Genomic DNA, 9,663 nt, shown 5'->3' on the forward strand with positions numbered 1-9,663 from the left:
ATAAATAAATAAAATTTTTTAAAAAAGAGGCTGAAGCAGGAGGATCACTGTAAGTTCAAGACCTGCCTGGGCTACACAATGAGACCTTGCCTTAAAAAAAAAAAAAAAAAAAAAAAAAAAAAGGCAAGGCTGGGGAGATGGCTCAGTAGAATAAGCCTGAGTTCAATCCCCAGTTCCACCAAAAATAAATAAATAAAATTTAAAAAAAAATTCACTGTCTCAACAGTCTTACAGAGAAAAGATTTGTAAGGAAACCAGTGATGCTAAGTGTGTTAAATTAGTTATGATTAACATTTATTACAAAAACTTAGATTAGGATAGATAAATAAAAGGCAGATGCCGGGTTATGGTCTGAGTCTATAATTTGTGAAAAGGTTAGGGCTATAAATGGAGATCTCATGAAGGATAATCCATCAATAAGTGATAATGGTGAAATATTTTGTGCCGGTAAGGGGTGGTTTGAGAATGTCAAAGTGAGAACTGGAGTTCACAGTGTAACTAGGGATAGTGAAGCAGCTAGTGCTGATGAGAGGGCTGCTGAAAATTACATTCACTACTTCAAAACAGTGACACAGAGGAATGGGCTTTGGAGTCAGATTGCTTGAGGTTGCATTCAGTTTTTGTTTTGTTTTGATCTTGTGATGCTGGGGATTGAACCCAGGGTCTTCACATTGAGCTATATCTCAAATTCCTTTGTTTTTTTTTTTTTTTTTTTTTTCCCCTCTCCTCTCCTTCCTGTCTTCTTCTTTCCTCTCTCACTTCCTTCTTTCCTTTATTCCTTCCTTCCATTTTGAGGTGATCTTCTTGCCTCAACCTCCCAGAGTATAAATTCAGTTTTGTTTACTAGCCATCTGATCCCAAGCAAGTGTAACTCGACGTTTTAGGTTCTAAGTTCTCATTTATAGAACAGAGATTGTAATAGTCCCTGCCAGGTGGGTGAGATAATGTGCTTACTCACAAAAAATACTCAGTAAATGTTGACTATTGTCATTTTACTTCCAATAACTATATATATGTATATATATATAGAGAGAGAGAGCGAGAGAGAGAGCCATATTACCACATATGCCTAGTTTATTTATAGTGATTAAAAGTTATCTTTCATCATTTTAATTATTATGTTAATTGTTTTTATGTACACAGTAGTGTTAATTATATTCTCATGTAATGGATCTCCAGAGCTTTTTCTTTTTACAAACTGAAACTACACTTACTGAACAATTTTCTTTTTCCTCTTCCCAGTTTCTGGTGCCCGCTATTTAACTTTCTTTAGATACACCTATATGTACTATAGAATCATTTAGTATTTTTCTTTCTGTGATTAGCTTATTTCCCTTAGCATAAGACTTACCTTCAAGGTTCATCCATTTATAGATGTGACAGGGTTTCCTTCTTAAAGGCTAAATAACATTCAAAATTTCTTTTTCCATTCATCCACTGTTGACTGTGAATGAAAATGAAAAATAGAACCAAAAGTAAGTTTCAGATTTCTCTCCCATCATCCCTTTCTCTTTGTCTCTTGTCTCCCTCCTTCTCTCTTTCCCTCCTCTTTCTCCTTTCTCTTACTGGTAGCACTGGGAATCAAACCCAAGGCCTCACATATGCTAGGAAAATGTTTACCACTAGCTACCTTTCCAGCCTTTTTTTGAAAAAGTAAGATGCAGTTCATTCAACTGACCCATTTAAAGTGTTCTGTCCAGTACTTTTAGTATATTTATAGAGCTGTACAACCATTAATTACCTCAGTCAGTTTTAGAGTATTTTCATCACTCCAGAAAAGAAATTTATGCTTATTAACAGTTACTGCCCAATCTTGTAACTCTACCAGCCTTAGGCAACCACTCTTTTATTTTTTACAGTGGATTTGGCTATTTTGGGCATTTCATATAAATAGAATGGTACAATAGGTGGCTTTTTATGTCATTTACCATAATGTTTTCAAGGTTCATCCATGTTGTACTATGTATCATTACTTTGTTCCTACTGCTTAACATTCCTTTATATGGACATGCTACTTTTTAAGTTCACCTGTTCATTGATGGGCATTTGGGTGGTTTCTACTTTTTACCTATGAATAATTTTGTTTTGAACATGCGTACAAGTTTTTATGAGAACAAAAGCTTTTCTTCTTCGGGTATATAGCCAGAAGTAGAATTGCTAGATCATATGATAATTGTTTAATTTTTTTGAGGAAATGTGAACTGTGTGCCATAATGGCTGTACCATTTCATATTTCCACCAGCAGTGTATCAGGGTTATGATTTTTCCACATTCTTTTTTTTTTCTAAATGTTAGTACAGGGTCTACAGGGTCTCACTACACAGATTGAACTCATAGTGATCCTCCTGTTTTCAGCCTCCCAAGTGCTGTGATTACAGGCGTGTGCCACCACGCCCAGTCTCAGTCCCAGTCTCAGTGTACCCTGGGGGCAGGGCCAGTATGGCACGCTGGTGATCAAGCCCTGGTGGTTGCACCTGCCTAAGCAGGCACTTTAGTCCACTGAGCTATCTGGCTGGCCCAATTTTTCCACATTCTTATGACAACTATTTTTTAAGCCGTATTATTGGGATCTTGTTTTGATTTGATTTGCATTTCCTAAGGGCTAATGATGCTGAGCATCTTCCATGAGTTTATTGCCCATCTTGTTACTAATTTTATGTATCTATTTACACTTTTCTGTGTACCTTAGTAATATCATTCTTTAATAGAATGTGGTACTTCATACCTTAAGATGTTTATTAATACTGATTTGTTAGCTACGTATAACAAGAGGGTTTTTTTTTTTTTTTTTTTTTGTATTTTAGGGAAAGGTCTATAGGGTATTCAGGGTGTCACTACTAGATCGGACTCATAGTGATCCTCCTGTTTACAGCCTCCCAAGTGCTGGGATTATAGGAGCTACTGGAGCATGCCACATGCCCAGTCTCAATTGCTGTCTTAGCATGCCCTGGGGGTGGGCCGGCACAGCAGGCCCAGGGATTGAACCCCCGGCCCCTGCATCTGCTTGCATGCACTTTAATCCACTGAGCTATTTGACTGGCCTTTTTTTTTTCTTTCTTTCTTAAAGAGTCTTGAAAGAGCTTGAAAATATGACTTAACCTTTTTCGGTACTGGGGATTGAACTCAGGATCTTGTGCTTGCCAGGCAGGTACTTACGCCACTGTGCTATCTCCCCAGCCCTTGACTTAACTTTTTGTTCTTTACTTTTTTAGCTACTTCTGTCAAGTGCTCATTGAGAATATTCAGAAAAATAACATTTTCCAAGAATATTCAGTGGAAACTAGACTGAAGACTTAAGACATATTTACAGAATAGTTAATGGTTGAAATTACAATTGATGCTGGCTTTGGGGATATGGCAGTGAATAAAGTCTCTACTTTCAGTTGAAAAAAGCCTAACTGTAAAGGGAAAGGCAGTGGCTAACGGGGAGGAACTATTTCAGATATAACCAGTTAACCTATGCCTCTATAGTGAAGTAAAAGTTGAGAAGAGATCTTAATGAAATAAAGGGGCAAGTCATATTGATAATTCAAAGGTATAAAACTTTAGGGGACTCCCAGAACTGCTTTAGAAAATGGCAAGAACAATGGAACAAATGTGTCCAAAGCAAGGGGGAATATTTTGAGGGGATTAATGGCAGTGTGTATTTTACTATAATAATTCTTATAAATTTAAACATTCATAATATTTTTAATCAGACTGTGCATATGTTTTAGCAGTGTTGTAGTTATCTTAATTTGTGTAAATACACTCTGTTGCACAGCAACGAAATCACCTATGATCCATTTCTCTGAATGTGTCTTTGTTCAGTGCCACCTGACTATTGTACACTTTAAGATGGCTATTAGACAACAAGAGGAGATATGAAGTAACTTGTACATACCAACTTGAAATTCAGAAAAGTTCAGTTTAGAGATATAATTTTGAGTTATATTAATTAGCTTCCTGTAACTATAATGGAATATATTGAGATAATTAACTTAGAAAATATTTATTTTTGGCGCATGATTCCAGAGTTTCTAGTCCAAGGTTGGGTAGCTTTGGGTCTCAGGTGTGTATGATAATGTCATAGTAGAAGCATGCAGGAGAGTAAACCACTTATATCTTGAAGCCAGTAAGCAGAGGGAGAGAACAGAAGTGGGCCCCCACAGTTCCCCTAAAAAGTACTCTTCAGGAAGGTAATGTCCCTCCTTCTAAAAGTTCTGTAATCTCCTGATAGTGCCACGCATGCCTTTAATGCACTGACCTTTAGAGAACACTTATCCAAATCATAACGAAATCATTAGCATAGGGAAAGCCATGGAATATTGTGATCTGTCACAGAAGAGATCTGACAACTGAGCCAGGGACACTCGAAGAAATTGAGAAGCTCAAAGGAGCAGCCAGTAAGGCAGAAAGACCAAGACAAAGTACAGTACTGGAGACCAAGTGGCTGGTTGAGGAGATGATCACCTTGAATCCTAGAATGTAATCATGTTTGGATTCTTAATAAGTGTGGGACATTACATGATAAACTTCACTTTTCTGTGCCTTGGACTGACAGCAGAAGGAAGGGCTTAACTTCATTGTCTTTAAGTTTTTCCATCATTAAGATGAACATACATTATGATAAACAAGCATTTTCATGATTTATTTCAAGTCACTGTAACAAATTTATGTGACCTATGTCTTTATACACATTCCACACATGGAGAGATTAAAGATGTGGAGAAACATTGTCAGTGAGAAATTTGAATGGCAACATGTCTGATCTTGAAGCCTGTGTTTTCTGTTTAACGACTACTTTGTTACCCTGCTATTCTTGATCTCTGTGATTCTGAACACATAAAATGCATTAAATTAATTCAATAGATATTTTATATGTACTTGTCACACCAGTTACTGTTCTCAGTGCTGGGGATAGAGTTGTGACAAAAGAGTCCTGGCCCTCATAGGTCTTTCATTCTAGTGGAGGAAAATGACAGTAAGCAAATGAACTAACTAGTAAATAATATGCTGTTACTACTAGAAAGCAAAAGAACAGTGTATGTTGTGAAGAAGATCAAGAATATCCCCCCCTATTTGAGTAGAGAAACAAATTATCTAAAGAAGCCACAAAAAGATGTGGTAGAAGAGTTCAGAGCAGAGAGACAGTAAAGAGATAACAAGCGGGTGTGCTTGAGGGACAACAGGAAGACTGTACGTAGGTAGGACATTTCAAATAAAATGTACCAAGTCCTGGTTTGTGTTAGGCCTATACTGGCTACATCCCCTGAGGTCACCTTAATGTTGTAATTAAGAAAGAGTTGAACTAAAAAGAACAATTTAGAAGTTGATGAGTAGGTATAAAAATAAGAGTTTGAGATTCTGGTAATTGCAACCCCTCATATATTCATTTATTTTGGAAAGAAACTGCGTGTGTGTTTCTGTCATCTTTCCTCATCACTAGATACTAGCTGTACTCAGGCGCTTCCCAGCCAGACTTCCTGCTGATCAAAACCTGCTTGCCTTTGGAAAATCAGACAGGAGCCAAGTCTTACCCTAATGAGACCATCTGTTTTTAGAGCCACAGATGCTGTCCTTACAATTGCAGCCCAACACAACTGGAATGATTTATTCATCTGCAAGTAACATTTGTGCACCAGCATTCTAGCAAAGTATGGTATCAGCTTTACAGTTAATGAAGCATCCAACGCAGGTGGTAAGCTTGCTGCCAAGGCTGCTTCTGGCTTAGAAATGGCTGATAGGCAGGTGGAAGTAAACTGTTAGCCCAGAGAGTATAGCTACTGAAGAAGAAACAAATGAACATTGGCAACAAATCTTCTCATCCAGTAGAGTCTTGGTGCATGAGATCACTTAACTTAGGTGATACTTTAAGTTAAATGTTATACCACTGTTGTTGTAGTAGATGAGGAAATTAAAACCCAGAGAATGGAAGAGACTTAATTTAAATTGCACAGTACTTTGAAATGCACAGCCAGAACTAGAGCTCAGGTATTCTAATTCCTAGTGCTTACCTCCTATATTTTGTTGTGTTATAAAAAAGATTAAAATGGAATCCAGACAAGTGGCATTATCATTTTTTGTTTAGTTGATAACTTGCTTTGCTATCTTGAGCAATAGCTTTTTATCCTTTAACTCATTGTTTTTCTTTTTTTAGAGAGAGTCTAACTTTGTAGTTCAGGCTGGCCTTGAATACCCTATGTAGTCCATAGTGGCCTCAAACTCAACTGAAGAGCCTCCTGACTTAGCTTCCTGAGTGCTGGGATTACAGGCATGCACCATCACACTCAGACTGATTTTTTTCTTTTCTTGAACCTCTATTCATGTCTGTAAAAATGAGGATAGCACTTATTCTGAATTATTTTAGGGATTAAATAAGATAAAATAATTAAAATCTGCTTAGGTCTTGTTTGATAATCACAGAGCACTATACAAATGCTAATTGTTTAAGTTCAGTGGAACAAACACTAAGGATCTACCTTGTGTCCGTGGTTTCTAGGCTTTTTTATTATCTTATTTAATCTATAAATTTCTTTCTGTCTCTTCTTATTTCAAGGATCTTACTAGTATAACAGTTTCTATTTTTTCTTGCTTTTCTCCTCTCTTCTTTCTCCTCCCTAGTGTGACAGGTTTTTTTCCTCTCATGACAGATTCCTTCCATAGAAAAATCCATAATCAAAATGCTTGCTACAGGAAAAAAAGATAGATAAAAGGAAGTGAGGAAGGATATAGATTATTCTCAAAGGGAACAAGGATCACTAGTTGGAGAGGGAGAAGAGGGAGAGGGATAAATATTAAGAAAAGGAATTAGGATGTGTAATGTGCATGTACCAACTTCACACCCAAGGAATATAAACATGTACTGTGAACACAGAAAGAAAGGGGATCAAGAGATGGGTGGAGAAGGAAGGAGGGTAGAGAAAAGGGATAAAAAAGGAATTAAGATGTGATAGCTAGGGGCAGGGGAGATGGCTCAGTGGAATAAGCACTTCCTGGCAAGCGCAAGGGCCTGAGTTTAATCCCTTGGTTCTGAAAAAAAAAAAAAAAAAAAATTAAAAAAATTAAAAAAAAAAAAAGATGTGATAGGTACATGCACCAACTCCACACAAAGAATGCACACATTATGTATCACACACATGTACTAATAAACTAATATAGGATATTTAGCTTATGCTATTACTTTCAGAAAAAAATCTAGACTACTTATGTGAACTTGTAGAGCTATAGTGAATGCATTTGAAACGCTTCTGAGGCTTGGCCTTTGCCCCTTCTAACAATGTGCTTTGGGATCTGTTTAGAGAGGAAGTTGTCACCTTAAACAAGCTTGGTTTTCCTTTTGGCATATTTAGTTTAGCAAATATTTTCCTTTTCACTTTACATTTTAGGGTTTTTGACATCATGTGTTTCTCAAACCCAATTTCCCTTTACCAGCAAAGGCCTGTAGGCTGTTCAGATGGAGAATAAAAAGCTTCTCTCAGTTCCTGTTGGTTTTGTAAGAGCAAGAAGGCTGCAGGGAGAAATTGCACCTGCTTCTTGGAATTCATTTGTGATATCGGCCTAAAAATTATGTTTTATCAGGAGCTCCACAGAGCTGGATGAGGAAATATAGTTCTGGAGTGCAGATCTATCAACGTGTATTTGGATTATTTTAGTTTTTTCCAGTATCAGCGAGGGCTCTGAAGAACTTGTTGGAGTTGGTATTGCTGCTCTTTGTTTTTAATATTTTGACACCTGCACCTGTTATCCAAGTGTGGTCATACCTTGATATTCAACTGCTTTGAAATTTGTCAAATTTGATACTTGGTACATTATTGAAAAGAAAAATTTGTCTTTGTATTCATTGTTTATTTTATACTTGTTGTGCAATCTGAAACTTGTCGGTGCTGATTGCCTCCTGACTTGCTGCCCTTTTCAGCCAAAACAGTTTGTTTGGTATGTGTCAGTTTTGGTACTCATCATGCCACCTGAAACCAATTAATGACAAGTAACCAGATCTACTATATTCTGTTTGTTCTTTGTTTTTCTCTTTGGTTGTTTTTTCTCATTGCTGATTCATTCATGACTGATTTAATATACAATTTAACAAACTCTTAAATAGAGACTAAGTAATAAGATATAGGGAAACATAATATGAAATAATAGACAAGTATCAGTAAACCCATAGATATGGGTTTAAAGTCTCAGTGTTGCCTTATTCTGACTTTGTGGCCTGGGTAAATCTTTTAATCTGTTAGAGCTGTAGTTTCATTTCTGAAAATAAAGATATAAATGCCACTTTGTCTGGGCTTGTCATGAGGATCAAATGAGAAGGTATTTGGAATGTAAAGTAGTTTCTTAATGCTTATTAAATATTTCCTTCTGTATTTCTTCCCAACTCCCTAAGGAATAAGCATGAAGAAACCAGACATTTATACAAGTGACTCGTGTATATACATTAATTTCATACAGTTATAAGAAGTGGCTGGAATTTGCCTTGGTCAATAGGAATTGAGAGATGAGGGTTTGGGACACATGTTTTGTCTTCCTTGAAATCATACAGAAAGATGCACTCTGATAAAGCAACATAACATAATTTTTGCACTTTTTTTTTTTTTTTTTTAGAACAGGGGATTGAACTTTGCACTTTTTAAGAACATGTAGGAGGGAAAAAGAAAGAACCTGAAAGTAGAGTGCTTGAGATGCAAGTTTCCTCAGGGGAACTGTAGAGTATTTTTGTAGCGACTGGTCTCTTACAGATAGGGCAATTGGCTTCACAATAACCTGAGAACAGAACCTGAGGTTTATAAGCAGAACTGCCTTTTGGGAACAATTATTATATAGTATGAAAGATTATAACCATCAGTCTTCCCCTTACCACCCTCTAATCTGTCATTTATCATCAGAATGATTTTTCTAAGATATGAATCTGGCCATCCCAGTTTGCTGTTAAAAATGTTTCATTGATTCTCTGGTGCCTTCAGGTTAGAGTCCACATTTTTCCCATGACATACAAGGTGTTCCTTGATCCAATCTCTGCCTCTGCCCACCATTTCAGCCTTATAACCTGCTCCTCTAGCCTATGCTCCAGTGATATTTTATTTTTTGTAGCTTCACACCCTTCTATACTTTTTATGTCCTGGCTCCTTCTCTCCTATGCTTGTGTTTTGCCTGACATCCACCTATTTCTTTAAAACTCTGTCAGCATCATGTTTTCTGTTAAGTCCTCTCTACTTACTAAAGATGAGATGCCATGAGAGACCCTCCCCTTCTAGGTTCATCTATAATTCTGAACTTAAAAAAAATCTGACTATGTGTTCCCCAGGGTGGGTTCAAACTTTCCATTCTCCTGCCTCAGCTTTCCAGAGTGCTGGGATTATAGGTGTATACCACAATGACTGGCTCATCTGATTTGATTTTTTTAAATCGTTGTCATACTTTAACCAAAACAAGCATAATTATTAAACTTAAGTTTTCTCCCAAGTAACTTCTCATGTGAATACCAATTTCTTCTAAGTAATGATATGAATTCTATCCCATATTGGACTTTTAACAGATGTCTGATGACCCTTGATTGTTAATATTTAAAAGTTCATAAAATTATCTGGGCCTGTGAGATAGCTTAGCTGTCTAAAGTGCCGGCTTAGGCAAGTGCAGAGGACCATGGTTTGATCCCTGGCACCACATGCTGCGCCAGCCACTCCC

General features: G+C 36.9%; 1 protein-coding gene across 3 annotated transcripts in view; it reads left to right on the plus strand.

The window, feature by feature from the left end:
• Positions 1-9,663, plus strand: part of Fam168a (family with sequence similarity 168 member A) — a 212,310-nt gene that overhangs the window by 54,258 nt on the left and 148,389 nt on the right. Inside the window, exon 1 of one of the 3 annotated variants that reach the window (XM_023702110.1) lies at positions 4,352-4,409. The exons of the other annotated variants lie outside the window; for them this stretch is intronic. The gene's annotated coding sequence lies outside the window, so the exon portion shown is untranslated. Of the gene's footprint in view, positions 1-4,351; positions 4,410-9,663 lie in introns of those variants that run through there. 3 annotated transcript variants of the gene reach the window in all.

This window comes from Octodon degus, unplaced genomic scaffold (assembly GCF_000260255.1).
Source record: "Octodon degus isolate 3935 unplaced genomic scaffold, OctDeg1.0 scaffold00146, whole genome shotgun sequence".
Classification (NCBI taxonomy): Eukaryota; Metazoa; Chordata; class Mammalia; order Rodentia; family Octodontidae; genus Octodon; species Octodon degus.